The sequence below is a fragment of the Peromyscus leucopus genome, chromosome 23 (assembly GCF_004664715.2).
Source record: "Peromyscus leucopus breed LL Stock chromosome 23, UCI_PerLeu_2.1, whole genome shotgun sequence".
Lineage (NCBI taxonomy): Eukaryota > Metazoa > Chordata > Mammalia > Rodentia > Cricetidae > Peromyscus > Peromyscus leucopus.
The window spans coordinates 30,384,277-30,402,913 of NC_051082.1; the positions used below are offsets into that span (position 1 = coordinate 30,384,277).

The 18,637-nt window shown below is 34.2% G+C and overlaps 1 pseudogene; it reads left to right on the forward strand.

Annotated features, from left to right (window-relative positions):
- Nucleotides 1–8,139: 8,139 nt before the first annotated feature.
- LOC114687899 lies at nucleotides 8,140–12,532 on the forward strand (annotated as a pseudogene).
- The last annotated feature ends 6,105 nt before the right edge of the window (nucleotides 12,533–18,637 follow it).

Genomic DNA, 18,637 nt, shown 5'->3' on the forward strand with positions numbered 1-18,637 from the left:
CATAGTGATGGAAATGTGATGATTTCAGCAACTTTTACACTTTTTAATTATTATTGCACAAAAATCCATCATTTTAAATGTGAAGATAAACCAACAATACAGCAAGTGCTTTTAAAATTTATTTCTTTTCAGAATTCAGATTTCATTGTCCTCAAGTAAGTTTGGTTTCACATGAATTTATCTTTAATTTCCCATTCTGTCATTTGCTTTATTCTACTCACAAAACTTTTTAAGGTATATCTTTGTTTCCTCTCTCAAATGAATAGAGATTGTTTTAATTCATGTTATTTTACACACTTGATAAGCTGAATCTCTCTACATTCTTCTGACTTACCTTTAGCTTTTCAGGTGAGAGATATTTTCATGGCTTTCTCTGCAGACAGAATATTTTTAAAAAGTTGACATGTTGTTTTGGTCAATTTTCAAAGTGTAGTTTTTCTCCTTGGGGAGGAAATAATGCCATAAATTGTAGTTACTGAGAGTCTTTGTGTGATGGTAGGGTGAGAGGGGCTGCCTGTGCTAGCTACTGTTGTTTTGGAAGTCAGAATATGAGAATTTGCTTTTGTGTCTTCATCTGCTAAGATGATTTCAAAATGACTTACAATTTGTATCTATAATTTTGAGTAGTAATATTTTAGATTCTGTTACTTTTACACCATTCTATTTCATTCCAGTGTTTCTAATTATTTACAACTGGTATGTGTGTGTTCTGCAAGACACATAGATGTTGTTGGTGACCTCTGAGGGTTGTTTCTTAGTATGATGCCTGTAGGATTAGAGGGTATTAGCAGACAAAAGATAGAATTGAGAAGACTCTCCTGGCGAGAAATGTCTATGTAGGAGTCTTTTTGAATGATGTAAGATTTATTTTACTCCATGCAGACATTTCTATAGCTGTAGAATCCACCTATTAAGTTCTCAAATGGAGGAAGATAGCTTTCATTCCATTTAGAACAAAAACCTCTGAAATGAAAATGAGCAAGCAAGGTACAGGATGAGAGTCAGCAGATAGACAATTAGGAGTAAAGATACATTTAGATCCTTGAAATACAATTATGTTTATGCTGAAACCTGTATGTAGGTCCAAGTTATGAGCCCTGGAATGTAGAACAGGAAACATGATCAGGGAGGAAATGTTGGTAGACATAAGTATGTTTTGCCAGCTTAGTCTGAAATAGACATAGCAAATATGGTGACAGAAATCCATTCACATGAATTTGCCTATGTGACTATATGTGGAAAGTGGGTTTGTTTTGTCTTTTCCCCTCTTACTTGATTCTCCTCACATTTTGATTGGATCCACACAAGTATTTTCTTTCTGATAATCATAACAAAAAGCACATTGAATGTGTGACCAGGAATATATTCTATTGCAATTATATTTTGGGTCTTAATGTGTAATTTTATTTTACCCTCGTGAGGTCCTAATTTAAACAATAATAAGTAAAATATATATCTCCACATTCTCACCAGGAATAGTTGTCACTTGAGGTTTTTATCTTAGTCATTCTGTCTTGTATAAATTAGAAGACCAATGTTCTTTTGATTTCCCTTTGTCTCATGGCTAAGGCTGTTGAACTTTTCTTTAAGGATTCTCAGCCATTTGAGATTCTTCTGTTGAGAATCTCTGTTTAGGTCTCTAACCCATTTTTGAATTGGATTATTTGGTCTCTCAATGTCCAGTTCCCTGAGTTTTAATATATTTTGGAAATCAGTCCTTTGATATACAGTTTGTGAAGATACTTTCCCTTTTGTAGGCTGCTGTCTTGTCCTTTTGACAGTGTGCTTTGCCTTAGAGAAGATTTCCATTTTTATGAAGAATATATTCCTTGTAGTTTTAACTTCATAATGTTTCTAATTTGCTGCTTTCTTCATAATAAATATCTTATTTATATATTTAACGTAATATTTCACTTTAAAGGACATAATATTTGCTTTGTGGTTATTCTAAATTTTTCATAATGTTATGTTCATTTCAAATAGATTTTATATATTTTTTGTGAAAATAAAAATGTGAATTTCAAAATTGATCAAAAGCTTTCCATCTTTGTCTTTATTATTCATTTTCTCATGAATACACACTGTCTACAAATATGACCATATCAATTCTTCCAGTCCATTTATCCTCATTAATAATATAAACTGCATGCCATTTAATATTTCCTGAAATATCAATGGTTTTACCACCCATTAATTTTTCCAGTCATTCATATTATCCTTTTAACTGGATTTTTAACATATTCTATCTTTTTTGATTTTTCAGTGGAATTGAGTGAAATGGGAAACATTCAGAAATCCATAGTGGACATTTTTGTACTTAGTTTCTTTGTGTTCATGTATCTCTGTATCTTGAAGCATCATACTCTACAAAAAATACTGGCAACAGTTAATGTGTAATATTGTTTTTTTTAGTTTTGCCTATATCTGATGATAAGTGATATTGAAAACTTTTTAAAGTAGGTACGAGTTGTATGTGCTTTTCTTTAGTACAGATTCTGTTTATGTAATTACCCATTTGTTGGTGGAGGCTTTATTTCCTTGATTTACAACTTCTTAAATTAATTGAAACATTTGGACATTAGTCCAACGTCTAAAGAAAAATTGAAACTTGTTTTCTCCCATTATGTGATGTTCTGATGATAGTTTTTTTTTCACTGTACATAATACTTTTCTGTTTAGTTTTATTAGTTGCATCTTCATTTTGTATGGTTCCACCTTTTGATATCAGAAGATATTTTGTGTAACATTGTCATTCTCTTCAGTAATTTCTTGCCTACATTAATGCTTGACAATTATTAGGTGCATATTTTTCTATTGCATTCAGTGATTCATGTTTTAAGCTAAGGACTGTGATCATTTTGAAATGATTCTTATATAATGGGGAGGGTAATGTTCTCTTTTTACCCTCTTGTATGCCGAGACCCAGCCTGCCAGCTGCCTTTGTTGTGTAAGCTGTTTGTTCTCAACTGCTCATTTTCCTCCTTGCTTAAAAAAATTTTGGCTGTACCATTAGTGTGTAAAGGTAATTACAACTATCTATAAGTGCCTGGAGTAATGGCTATCATAAAAAATATAACCATAAGAATTTGCAAGTCTTTGGCAAAGAGAAATCATTTGATGTTGATGGTCATTAAAATGGACAGATTTGTTATGGAAATCATTCTGGAAGCTCATCAAACTTTTACAATAGAAATAAAATGATATATGAAACAAAATTCCACTTCTGGTCTCATTCGAAAAAACTCTTCACTCACTCTTGAAGATTTTCTATCACTATGAATAATGTTCTTATTTTTGTTTTTAATTTTTGTTATTTTTTTGAAATTTAAATAATTTTTTCAATTTTATTTTAATTTTTTGTTTTCAGTATAAGTTTACATTTATTTAAATGTTATATAACAAGATACACATTTCTACAAAATATTAACCATTTCTTCATAATGGGAACATTCTCTTTTCTAGCTCTTCTCATGCATGTGTGTGAGTTTGTGTGTATGTGTGTGTTTGTTGAACTTGTGCATAATATGTTATAGCATGAATACTTTTGAACCAGCTTTAAAATTCTATCAATATATTATTTTTTCTATTTTCATGGATTTTATTTTTTATTGTGCTCATTAAGTTTTATTTTATCTCTTCTGACAATGTAATTATTATTGTATACATTACTAATCAATGAATACTTTTTTAACTTTAAGCATTTACATGTAAACATATAGTCCTTTGAGCATATAATGTAGGCTATCAAGATAAATCCCAGGGTTAAAAATTTCATTGACTGTGTGGTGGTGGTGCATGCCTTTAATCCCAACACTTGGGAGGCAGAGCCAGGCAGATCTCTGTGAGTTTGAGGCCTGCCTGGGCTAAAGAGTAAATTCCAGGAAAGGTGCAAAGCTACACAGAGAAACCCTGCCTTGAAGAACAAAACAAAAACAAAAACAACAAAAAAAATTTCAATTCCACATATCTTGATATTTATTATGGAATCCAGAAGACAAAGGTCCTAATGACAGTAACTACAGTGAATGAATGGACTTGGTAGTGGGATGATAGCAAGCAGGCAAAACCCAAAAGTTTCCTTCTTCCATATCCATATATAGGTTTCCATCATATATGATCCTCATTGAAGATGTGTCATCCTTCCTATAGATCTAGATTAAGGAAGTGTGTGAAATACCTGGATTAAAAGAATGTCTCCTTACCACTAAGATCCATATAATATGTAGTTAGGTAGATAAACAAGAATAGCCATTACAAGTACACCCTTTGACAAGTGGAAACACAATCATACATCCTTTTGATGTGATTAATAACCAAATGAACAAGGCATGAGACATAGGAGGTTTTAACAAATAAATTTACTATGTATTGTGAGAATATTCTTACAATGGGAGGTGCTCAAATAATGTATATCCCTTCTCTTTAAGTTCTCAATGACAACAAATTTCATTCTATCAAAGTTCACTATTGGGAACCCACGATTTCATAGGGCTTACTTACAGAAAATAAGCATGGTCTTTCTGATGATAGTGTGATGAATCAGAGCTGGTCACACTGAAAATTCTTTACTCTGTATGAAGATAATTTATCATTTCATAAATAGTATCTACCTCCCACCTTTTAAAAATATTTTCAAGTCAGCTTCTTATTTTTTCAAGTTGTATTAACTATTTAGATGTCCCTCTGAGGTTATTTTTTCTTCATTTGAAGGTATGAAGGTGACTGTTGTTTAACTTGAGAGATTTAACAAAATCACCATGTTGGATCTTCAAAAGCATATTTATTCTTTTATTTGTTTTAATGATGCTTTATTGTTGGGAAATATTGTTATATTTACAGTGTAGCATAATAATACAATAATGGTGTACCAAACAACAAAGTCTATTAAACCAGAAGCAAACTTTATTCTAGAAAAAAAAAAATCAAAGAAAATAAAAAAGAAATTCTCTGTAGGGGACAAAAGTTTATCAGCTATCTGAAACCACTGCCAGAGTTTGGGATTATGAAGATCTGGTAAAGGGGGAGGGTTTCACCCCCCTTTTTATAGCAAAAGTAAGCATCAGGCATGGGATTCATGATAGGAGTCAAGGAGAAACTTCAAGTGTAGCTGGAGTTTTCTCCAGACTGCCAGGACTGCAGCCACTCAGACCCAAATATACACACAGAGGCTTACATTAATTAAAACTATGTGGCCTAATGGCTCAGGCTTTTGGCTAGCTAGATCTTACATCATAAATTAAAATATTTCTATAAATCTTTACCTTGACACATGGCTCATGGCTTACCGGGACCTTTACATCTTGGTTCTCATGGTAGTGGCTGGCAGCCTCTCTCTGACTCAGCCTTTTTGTACCTAGAATTCTCCTCTCCATTTGTCCTGCCTCTACTGGCTACTGGCTAATCACCACTTTATTTATTAATCAATCAGAGCAATATATTCACAGAATACAGAAGGATATCCACAGAAATCAAGCATGGGATGCATGCTAGAAGTCACATAGAAACAACTATTAGAAGTTAACTTCGATCCATGCATTTGTTGACTATAAAAGGAAAAGGGTTTAAAAGTTAACCATTGGCTTTTGACAGAGGAGCTGGCTATAAGCAGAGAGGCATTGTTAGAAGTTAAACTTTTGAGATTATGACTGTCTGCTTTTATTTTGTAGGTGTACAATTTTATATTTATATATTCCTGGACACCTCACTTAGAACCATTAAAATACGTATTTCTGTATATGCAATCATATATATATATATATATATATTTAAAATCACACATATAACTAATTGTAATAAATGATGGCTCTTTTCTAATATGAGCAACATATCCTGGTTTAAGAACAGTAATATCATAAAGGTAATAGATAACCTTAAGGGTAATGAACAATATTGTAGAACTAGACCTGGAATAAGCATTAAGGAGATACATTTTGACCAGAATTGTATGATTCCATATCTCTTTGACTTAAAGTACACATTCAATTTACATGTAGAATCTCAGGTTAGTTATTCCAAAGAAGTGTGCAGGAACATAATCATTTCTATTTGTTTTACCTATGTAGTCAGATTAAATACAAAGTTTATGTAAGTTTTTTTTCTTGAAGTTAAACAAAATAACCTAGGGCAAAGTCAATTATTATTCTTTCCTGGAGCATTTTCTTATAACCATTTTGTTAAATACCTCATGTGAACAACAAACCATAATTTCATGTGGACACTCTATACATAAAAATATAAATGACAAATCCTAAAAAAAAACAAGATTTTATGATTATTGTTTGTTGAGATTAGATTTTTATCTTTTTCATTGTAAAAGGAAAATCTCACACAGAGGGATCTTTAGTCAACATGTTGTTACTTTGGGCAGAAACAAAAGCAGATACTCAGATATCAAACAAGCATGAGGGGCAAAAAACATTTTACCCCAGTTAGAAGAAAATTGACTTGGATGTACCAGTCAAAATTAGCAGTGAGACCCAGTAGAGCCTACCATAGAAGCGCTTTCCTGACTACAGTTTCTCTCTCACATGGCAATTCATCCTTAGAGTCTCTGTTGAGTATTGTGATTTTAATAAGGATCTTTTTAGAAGCTAGTAATTATATCACTTAATAACGTATTAATGTTAAAACAAAATAGAGGAAAAGCATTAATAATGACAAAACAAACACCACAGAGGTTTTATGTTTTCTCCATGGTCACATATATATGGGTGTGTGGATCCTACTGAACTCAATGGGACAATGACATATAACAATGGTCACCATTTTGGATGGTTCCAAAAAGTCACATTGAATATGCTTGCTTTATGATATCATTAGCAAACTAGCTGCCAAGGCAAATGGTTGCTTCCATCTTGATGAGAATCCTCAAGTCATGTGTGCAATAAACCAGGTCATATATTCTGTTCAAGTTGTACTCAGCTCCAGGATAATGTAATTACATCTATCATCAGGGCACTCAAGGTTGTTTTGCAATCCACTTTGTGTGGGAGGTAAGAACATATTGAAAGAATAAAGAAAAAGGCAGATAAATGGTAGAAATAGCAAAAAATTGGCACTAAGTAGCCCAGGGGATTCAAGTTATGACTGTAGACTGATAAACTATAAGAAGTTCACTCAGTCATTATGTTCTTCATTGTATGGCTCTCAGAAAGGAGAGGAAGATGGCATGAGAGAGAGGGAAGCTTGTTCAAAGAGATGTGTTTTGATGCTGGACTCCTAAACCTTCTCAGGTTCAGATCCAAGGTTGCTTTGGGATTTATATTTTCAACACAGGCTGACATCCCCATAATCATTATTGGTCCTTCATCAAAACCAGTGAAAGGCTGCTGTCTCTCCATCTTTATACAGACAGAGTGATTGTGATGTGGGGGAATTGGCGTTTTATAGTGCAGAACAGGGAAGCCTTTAAGGATGGAAGTCACCATCAGCTGTTTATATCATTAAAGTATAATAAATTTAGGTGGTTTTATTTATATTCCCCCATACTAGAGATTCCAAGGTTAATATTAGTGCAGGTCAAGATTCCTGCCAGGAAATTTTAGACATACCCATGTCTTTTAGATAATTAAACCATCACTTATTAGATAATGTGGCATTCAAAAAAATTCCTCTGATGAAAAAATTATTGTTCATAGATATATACAAGCCATTGCTACCATACCATCTACAATGTAGTCCAGCAACATACTGTTAGGTATGATATGTGTCCACGCCATGAATATTGACAATCCTTCTCTGCAGATTCAAGTTGAGGAGCTACCAGTTTTCTTTGGCCTTCATATTTGCCATTGAGGAGATCAACAGGAACACTCACATTTTACCCCACACATCTCTAGGATTTGAGCTCTATAATGTTGAAAGCAATCTTCTGTACAGAAGCTTTAATAAATCCTCGTGCTTTTGCATCAACTGGACTGGAGTCTGGGTTCTTGGGGCGCCTACTTGAGAGCCTAAACTTTGGGGTCCAACAATGGTATAACTTACAATGCATATCAGGGATTTAGGACAAATGAGACCCATTGCTTCAATGGATTCTGTTGATCTTTCTGGGAATAAATTCATCATCAAATTTTGTATCTCTTTTAACTTCACTCTTATCTCAAGAATATCCATTTCAAAAATGGTGCTGGAAACCTTATGGTTTTGGATTCACAAAGGAAATTAGAAGCAGAATATGATATTCTCAACCTCTGAGATTTTCCAGATGGCCTCAGACAAAAGATGAAATTTGGAACATTTTCTCCAAAAGCTCCACAGGGCCAAGAACTCTTTTTGTCTGAGTATATGATACAGTGGGCTATAGGATTTACAGAGGTGGGATGCATTTTGTCTCATTGCTTTGAACTTTATGTCAATAACATTTGTTTGTGAATGTTATGATAGTTGGTTCCTTACAGAATGCCCATCAGTATGAACAAAATTACTGTCATATGAGGAAGTTTTCTATTATTCTGAGGAATGGGATTATTTATTTTTCTATATTTTTTCTGTGGGCACTTATTTCCAGTAATAAATACAGTGTCTATTTATTGAGATTTCATTCTTGTCCTGCAACCACTTGACAAATGTAGTAATTTGACTGCCAGATTAGAAAATATCAGTGCATGGTCATTTGATTTCAGGCACATGGCAATGTACAATAGCATGAAAGGCACATGTGCATGGTTTAAATACATGTCTTCCTGATTTTAAAAAAAAGGAAATAATCTGTCAAAGAACCAAAAAAAAAAAAAAAGAAAAACAGGCTGACAAACATAAGAACAAAGACTTTATTGGGTCACATTTGGCATGAGCAGTTCATAATGATTCAGGCAATCATGTTGGCAAGAACCTGAGAAAGTGAGAAACCTGAGAAATGTTGTATTGTCAGTCAGGAAGTAGACTGATGTGAACACTGCTCTTCACATCCCTTTTTGATTTTATTCAATCCCTAACAATAGCCAATGAAATAGCAATACTTCATTATGAAATATGTCTTCTAGCTTCTAGTACCCTAATGTAGATGATATCTCACAGAGATTCACAAAGAATAGTTTATATGGGAATTCTAAATCCTGTCAGATTGCCAAAGTAAATTAAGCATCACCATTGGAAAACAAAACTGTACACTCCAGCTGTGAGGAAGCACACAACAGTATCCGCATGCAATTACAGTTGCCCATTTAGACAAGAACTCAGTGACCAAACTTCTTATTTTGCCCTAGCTTTTATATTTTCACAATTGTTCAGATATCTATTATCTTTTGATCATTATTTAAACACATTGATCTTCATTTGTATACTATGTTGAAATTAAAAGCATCAAAACAAGAGTGTGCAAAGAATAATTATAAAAATTTGTCATCTCATTGGTAAATATTGAGAAATAATATTTTTATTGTTTTAAAACTATACACTCCTGACTATTTTCTCTTTTATATTTAATTCTCAGCTTCCTCATTCTGTGTGCAGTGAGAGCTGTGTTCCTGGATTCAGAAAATCCCCCCAGGAGGGCAAGGCTGCCTGCTGCTATGATTGCATTCGTTGTCCAGACAATGAGATTTCTAACGAGACAGGTAAGTATCAGTCTAACTGGGGTATTCCCAACCTTTCCACAGTAATCTGCAATGCCTTAGCAGATGGACAAGTTTTGTAAAGGAACAGTAGAGATAAGTCCTGTGATTCTTTCAGTTACCAGTAAAAATATTTTGTTTCATTTTATTATCACTTTAAACGGTGCTCAGGCTATTGCAACTACCACCAGATTTATTTGTTTGATGCATTATAGCCATTGTTATTTTTCAGAGAACAATTTACTCAAAATAGAGTAGTCTGCCTGATTCACCATGGCATTTAACACACACACAACCTATAAATTCCTGACTTTTCATGTATTTCAAAGCAAACTTAGTTTATAGTTAACACACATTTAATGGTTTCATCCTTGTGACTCTTACATGCATAATTTCAGTCATGGTTCATGTCAAATTTTTATAATTATTCTTTGCACACTCTTGTTTTGATGCTTCTAATTTCAACATAGTATACAAATGAAGATCAATGTGTTTAAATAATGATCAAAAGATAATAGATATCTGAACAATTGTGAAAATATAAAAGCTAGGGCAAAATAAGAAGTTTGGTCACTGAGTTCTTGTCTAAATGGGCAACTGTAATTGCATGTGGATACTGTTGTGTACTTCCTCACAGCTGGAGTGTACAGTTTTGTTTTCCAATGGTGATGCTTAATTTACCTTTGGCAATCTAACATATCAGATGTTATCAGAAAGGTCAAATTTGATGTAACTGTGGACATATTTTTAAATGCTTTATTTTAGATTTTCTTTCATTTTGTTTTATCTTTGAGTGTTTTGCCTGCATACATATAAGTGTACCATGTACTTGTTTAGTACACATCAAAGTTGGAAGAGGGATATATATCTCCTGGTGGGTACATACAACTGAAAACAGGTCCCTTTTAAGAGTAACAGATCAATGCTAAATATTTAAAAACAGTGAAAACTCTACCAGAAATCCTAAAAAATGAGGTGTATCTGTATTGAAAAAAATCATACTTATATATTTATAATTGTCATGACTTATGTACCCTGTTCTTTCACCAGAGAATATATGAGGTTGGCATATGAAGCATTCTTGCTCTGTTTAGAAATGAGTAGAACTAAACACACGCAATACAGTAGAGACAGTGCCTTGAGAGTGTGAGCACAGCAGGAGGGCATATCTAGAAGAAACAAAAAAATACTGATAATGGAATAAACAATTCTGTAGACACTAGCAAAATGATGAAATAAATAGGTTTTTCATTAGAATTCTCAACAATTAAATCACAAATTCCACTTTGAAAAAAATATCAAAAATTTTTAATTAAAGTATGAAATAGAATTATTTTAATGAAAATATGTAGTAAGTACATTGATACTTATATCTTTTGAATTCAAGATGAAACTCAAAATTTAGAAAAGATGAAGTATCACAAAATTATTCCATTACAATCTAAGACTAAAACAAGAGTTTTGTTAAATATATTTTTTCTCCCTGGCAATGATTAACCAGTTTCATAAAGGGAGTTTTTCCATCTTTCAAGAACCTAATAATTCTCATTCCCCACAAGCACTATCAGAGAATAAGCACACTGGAGAATTTAATAAATTCTATGAAAGTAGTTTAATTTTGATATTGAGTATAAGAACAAAAACTAAAAGAAAGAAATTTCAAGGCATGTAAACTTGTACTTAACTAACATGACAAAGTCACACAAGGGAATTCAGAAGGAGATGGTACTCTGACAAGTCAGGTTTATGTAATTTAATTCAATATTTTATGACAATATGAATTTAAAAATATTATCACTTAATTTACAATATTTTAAGTATAGCAATGAGAAGGATAGACTTGTTCAATTCATGTCCAACAAAGAAAATGGGCAGTATTAATCTGGAATGAGTGACTAGAGAACATTTGTTAATTATTACTATTAAGAACAGATTTACTTGAATCTGAAACAACAAAGGAAATGTGGGGAAATGCCAGAGAGCTGGTGCTGGGAAAAGGCTTGAGATAAAAGGGGAACCTGAGCAGAGAGTCACAATAACTTTAATTCCTGAATAGATATGGATCATTGTGTGAGGTGTCCAGAAAGTCAATATGTAAACACAGAGCAGAACCACTGCCTCCAGAAAGCAGTGACATTTCTGGCCTATGAAGACCCTTTGGGAATGGCACTCACCAACTTGGCTTTGGGCTTCTCTGCACTAACAGCTGGTGTTCTTGGTGTCTTTGTGAAGTACCACCACACTCCCATTGTCAAGCCCAACAATCAAACTCTCTCTTACATTCTGCTCATCACTCTGATCTGTTTTTTTCTGTCCATTGCTCTTCATTGGCCATCCCAACACAGCCACCTGTGTCCTGCAGAGTACGTTTGCATTTCTGTTCACAGTGGCTCTCTCCACAGTCTTGGCCAAAACTATTACTGTGCTTCTGGCTTTCAAGATTACAATACCAGGGAGGCTGAAAAGGTGGATAATGATATCAAGGACTACTAATCTTATCATTCCTGTCTGTACTCTTATCCCACTTGTGCTCTGTGGATGAGCTGAGCACCTCTTCTCCATTTATTGATTCAGATGCTTACACTGAACATGGCCACATAATTATTATATGCAACAAGGGCTCCACTATTGCCTTCCATTCTTTCCTGGCTTACTTTTGCTCCATGGCATTTGGGAGCTACACTATGCCTTACTTGTCCAGGAACCTGCCTGACACATTCAATGAAGCCAAGTTCATCACTTTCAGCATATTGGTGTTCTTCAGTGTGTGGGTCATCTTCCTCCCTGTCTACCACAGCACCAAGGGGAAACTCATGGTGTCCATGAAAGTCTTCTCCATCTTGGCTTCCAGTGCAAGTATCCTAGAATGCATCTTTTTCCCCAAGTGCTATATTATTTTGTTCAGACCACATAGGAATGTGCTTCATCATGTCAAGAACAAAGTACATTCTAGAGGAAAAGTAGATCATACTGCCTAGTCCATGTTTTTCTTAATTATATACAAGTTTTCAAGTCTGTTTAGCATGAATGCAATTGTCAGAGATTATACAGAAATTTAAAAATTTATATTTATTGCTTTCATTTAATATTGAAATTCATCTTTATTATCTACTCTTCTAATATTTTTACATATTTCTCTAAATTAGAAAGCCTATTTCCATAAAATTCATTGTCTCTCTCAATTAATATTAAAGAAATGATGAATGGGACATGTATGCATTCTTCACCACTTCAACAATGCATAGTTTTGGTTTTATAGCAACCAATGCTTTTATATGTAGCCATGTGTCTTTGATGCACTTGGTATCTTTCCAGGATTTATGTTTACATTTCATGTATGTTTTTGCTATGAAGGGAGACACGTTTTAAAAAATGAATATGATTTAGACATGAAGATATTACTCTGCCAAATAATTACATAATGAGAAGCACACTAGAATAGAATAAAGACCAGTCTATTACTTAGTTATAATTTAAATCAGATAACAGTTATTCAGATAATTCCCTAAACAGTAAGTTTCATGACAGCACTGTTAAATCTGTGAGGAATGTGAAAATCCCTGCTGTAATGACTTCTATAGAACCTGTGCTCATGGCTATCATTGATTGTAGATGTCCAAATGTTTTGTGTACTCAGTCATTTATAATTATTCAATTTTGATAAATTGTTCTATATTCTTCCAACAGAAACTGTGTACTATGTAACTCCTACATATTTATGAATACTTGTTTCCCCATATTTTATCAACATTTCATATGACATGTATAATTCTGACACATATTATTTCTTCTATAATATACGTATCCATAAATGTTTAAGACCTTATATGCTATTTGCCTTGTATCTTGTCATTCATTGTAATCAGTCTTTATATAGTTTTCAGGCTATAACATTTTAAGAATAAGTTAGAGGATTAATTATATCTACAATATTAATTAAATTAAAAACCAGCCAGATTCTGTCTTTGAGAATAGATTCACCTTGCTCACTTTTAAAAATATATTCTGTCTATTTAGAAAACAAACAGGAAAAACCCAAGCAGAACAAAACAAACACAGATTATCAACACAAAGTACAGTATGCAGAATACATGGAAATATAGACATACTCACACACACAAACATATGTTTACACACAGGTGTACAGCCTGCAATATAAGCAACTGCAATAGTGACATAGGTCTTGGGGGAGTAACCAACAGGCATCCGATTTGACTTTTGGTCCAATCCATGAAATGGAAAATATACCTGACACTATTTTCATGTTTCAAAGCACCTAAAGATAGATAGCTCTCTGGGTGGTGGTTGCACTCGGGAGGCAGAGCCAAGCAGATCTCTGTGAGTTTGAGGCCAGCCTGGTCAACAAAGTGAGTTCCAGGACTGGCTCCAAAGGTACAGAGAAATCCTGTCTTGAAAAAACCAAAAAAAAAAAAAAAAAAAAAAAAAAACCAAAAAAACCCCCAAACAAACAAAAAACCAGATAGATAGCTCAAGGGCCTAGGGAAAACCAAATACTACAGTTCTAGTAAATAACATAGCAATGACTCATAATGGCATTCTGGAATATATCAGTGCCTTCCTCAACTATTGTTAAAGAAGCTTTGTTAAGCAGCAGATGAGAGTCAGTATAGAGACACACAGCCAGACACTATGCTGAGAATATTAGACCTTGGAATTCACTACCCTAAATTGTGTGCCTCCATCTAATCTCTCCCCTCAGGACACAGGAAACATTATGGCAGATGAGACAGAAAGAGTGTTGGAGGTAAAAGGGATAGAAAACACAAAGAGAACAAGACCCTCTATATCAACAAGATAGATGCACATATGCACTTGTAGAGACTGTGACAACATACACAAGACCTGCACTGGTTCTTAACTATTAAAAACCCAGAGCTAAAACTGGAAGTTTTCACATTCCTCCATTCCTAACCCAGTAGCTAGTTCCACTCTCTGTAACTGGAGAATTTCTCTCCGGGACCGCCAAGCCCCGGCAGTCCGACAGTCCATTTATAAAATAAACACACAGACATTTATATTGTTTAAACTGTTTGGCCTAATGGCGCAGGCTTCTTGTTAACTGTTCTTATATCTTAAATTAACCCATTTCTATTAATCTATACTTTGCCACAGGGCTTGTGGCTTACCAGTAGCTTACATCTTCCTTGTCCTGGTGGCACCTGGCAGTGTCTCCCCCTGTCTTCCTCTTTTCTCAATTCTCCTTTCTGTTAGTCCCGCCTATACTTCCTGCTGGGCTACTGGCCAATCAGTCTTTTATTTATCAATAAATTGATCAATCATCCACAGCAACTCTCTATACTTTTGCAAATGAAAGTCTAGTTTTCTCTAAGGGAGTGTCACTAAGGCAACAAAATCTTCTTTCAGTATAGGCTGCAAAACTAACACTAGATTGCAAAGAGGAAACAAACTCAATGGTGTCTTGAGAGAAACCTTAGATTTCCTTAGAAATCTGAATCTTTTCTAATGAGAGATAGAATGGGGTTTGATTTGAGCAGGAAAAGAAGAGAAGAGGGAAACTGGAATTAGGATATATCATCTATTTAAAAAAGATATTTTCCATCAATGAAAAGGAAAGATAAAAAAGACAAAAAAATGTAATTGGAAACCATAATATCTAAGCAAATGATGAGTAAGATAAATTATGAAAAAACAGAGAATTATGAGTCCCTAAACTTATACAAGATATCATGATTTCAATGTATTAATTTTCTAATTTATTGGAAATAGATTTTTTCATACACTATATTCTTATCATGGTTTTCCTTACCCTACTTCTCCCTGATTTTCTGCAACTTTCTACTCACACAAAACTCAACCTTTCTTTTTTCCTTCTCAGTAAGAATACACAGACATGCAAGATAAATAAATAAAATCAATACAGTCTAGTAAACAAACATACAAATAGAAAAAGTCAGAAATCTCCACTGAGTTCTTCATTTTGTGTTTCCATGTAATGTGGGACATGGTGCCTATTTAATCTTCAGTGAGTCTGTGTACCCTGTGAGATCTCATTGAGGATAACTAGTTTTTCCTTTCATTTCCTAAGCAAGTTTCTGCAGTGAATAACTGAAGAAGTTAGATTTCTCTTCTTATAGCATCTGAAGCAGTGAAAATTGGTCATTAGACAAGTAGAAATTGCCTTTAAATGAGCTCATGCTCTTTCTTTAAAATTTAATAAATAAATTCTTTAATCCCCAGCACTTGGGAGACAGAGCAAGGCAGATCTTTGTGAGTTCAAGGCTAGCCTGGTCTACAGAGTGAGATCCAGGAAAGGTGCAAAGCTACACAGAGAAACCCTGTCTCAAAAAAAAACCCAAACAAAAATAATGTAATAAATACCTTGTCATGGAACATAAACCTAGAGAGATTATCTCCCTAAGGATAACATGTGACTCTAGATAAAAAATTATTAAAATAAGCAATGGTCAAATTTATTCTTATAGTAACAAGTATAAATATTGTGATGAGAGTTAACAGACATCTATAAGAAAGATATTTACACTCACGGAACCTATACTTTAAGCCAATGTACTTCTGGAGAGATAAGCAGCTCTCCAGGTCAAGTATTCCAATATTCTAACAACATCCAACATATATATCAGCTCACATAAACAAGGAATGCATTGACTTATAAACAAATGATTATTCATTATTTTTATTAGTTACTTCTCATTTCCCTATGAAAAATTGACCTGAAATGAAAAATGAAATGGAAGATAGGCTTATTATGTTCCCAGATGTTTAAGAGATATCACCATTATTAAAGGAAAGACAAAGTAGGATTCAGGTGGGCTGCAGGTGGTGAGATGTGGGTGTATCAACATTTCATAGTAGAGGACATGAAACTTGAGACTGAAGTCCAGAGCTTGGGGTAGGTACAACTTTCAAAAGTCTATGAATAATGACCTACTTTCATTATATAGGCTGAAATGCTTTGCAATCCTACCTCTCCTTCCTTCAAAATTATCCCCCATTACCAGAACTCAGTATCACAAAAGAATGAATTAGAGAAAGAACAGCAGTCATTATTAAGATATTCCCAAGTTCAGACCCACACCCAATATCTAAGTATAATATTGAGATAATGTGGGCCATACTGTTACATCCTATAACATCAGGCATGTTCACAATATCACACATTACCTCTGTGTGGGTTCAGTTCCACAGCAGGCATATAACCTTTCTCAGCAAAAGGCATTCCAGATGCAATATGGTCTTAGGCCTTTCCTCCTTATAGGACTCTGGACTTCCTTTAGACCATTGTCATTAATTCTGAAACATTGATGGAAACTGTTTACAACTCTTTTTACTTCCTGCAACACATAATTTATTAAATGCTGCAAAATCCTGTAACCATCTTAAACTGTATCATGATGGCTTTGGTCATAGCTACAACAGTCTCTTTGTGATAACCCACAGTAATAAGTCTGTATTTTATCGGCTTATATCAGAGATTCATTTGACCAGCATTTTCAATCGAATACATTCCCAAAGAATTGCCACATTCTTATTTGGAGTCTTCTATGGGTGCTGTTTTAAAGTGAGGGAAACCTAAATATTTTTACTGTGCACAGCATAAGTGTTCTGCTTAGTGGTATTGGTGATATTCCTCTCTTTGCCAATTCCAGAGCCTTGTCACAAACTGGGTTTAAGTGACTTTAAGTCACTGGGTTTGAACCAAGATTAAGGAATTGATTGTTTCTCTCTATTTGTTTTTGAGAATTGTGTTGAGTGGATACTGTAGATTTTCTTCCCCTTCCTCCAGTTACATTAGATCTAACACCTGTCTGTAGACCAAGAATTTTCTGCCATACTTTTCTATCATCAAAGATAATGAGTCCTATTCTTAAAGTTTTTGGATTGTATTCCACTGGAACATAGTTACTAGCCCAGGGTATAACTCTTGAAAAATATTCTCATTTCTTCTCCACATGTACATGTCAAATGCCAGATATTTCTGAGCTAGTGGTAGGTCTACATAGCTACCTCCAATCTCAATTGAGGGATTGGTCTTCTGTGTACTTGCACTAGGTTTGTGCATGTTGTCACACTTAATGTGAGTTCATATGCTCACCTGACTTGTTGTGGACTGGGGAATTGTTTTCTAGTATTAATCAACCATGGTTCTTACTTAGAATCTTTCCACTCCTTTACAATGATTCATGAGGCTGGTGAAGAGGTGATATGATGTTCCAAAGGGCTGAAAATTATCCACTCTTATTTCATGTACCTTGGCCAAATTTTTCTCTCTGTGTTAGTCACCACCTGCTCTCAATAGAAACATCTTTGTGTGTTAGTTATTTTTGAGTTACTCTTTTTACGGTTTGTAATATAAAACCTGTTTCATTGTAAATTAAATACTTGATTGTGACTTTGATCCAAATGTAAAAAAGGAATTTGTAGATTAGTAACCTAAAGACAATGGGTAATAATGTTCCACACACCTAGTAGTCTTAAGAAAATGAGAATAGAAAACAAGAGGTCTCAGGGTGAGATGAATGTGTAGACAGTATTTCCATGATACAAGATGGATAGAAAGTGTCAGAGTAACAAGGTAGAGAATTCATTCCTTGCTGTGCATGAAAGGACAGTCACTGGAATCCAGAAAGAGGTGTCATGACCCATATAAACAGGGAAATAGAAAGGCAATGTAGGGGTCTGAAGGAAACTATCCACACTTCCAACATGGAAGCCAGGCAATAGCAGAATGAAGGACCCATATAGGATAAGGCATCTTGGCAAAGAGCTCTGTTTCTGAAAGACTGGTATTACTTTTCAAAGGAAAGACATGTGGTGCTGGTGTTAAACTAGTGGAATAATTTGCTGTTTTAGTATTTCTTTCTTCATTGTACACTAGATCTGTTAACTCAGGGACTCCATTTATTCACAATTCATAGAATACTCTAATCAGGGGACCACTGTAACATGATCCTGATCAGTCAAAAACAAAGAAGGCTGGGGGTCCCACTGAGTGAGCTTGTGTATGTCACATGGCCACAACAGGCAGTCATGGACAGTGGCCTGTTCAGATGCAGATATTCTGATTAAAGTCAAGGAGAAAG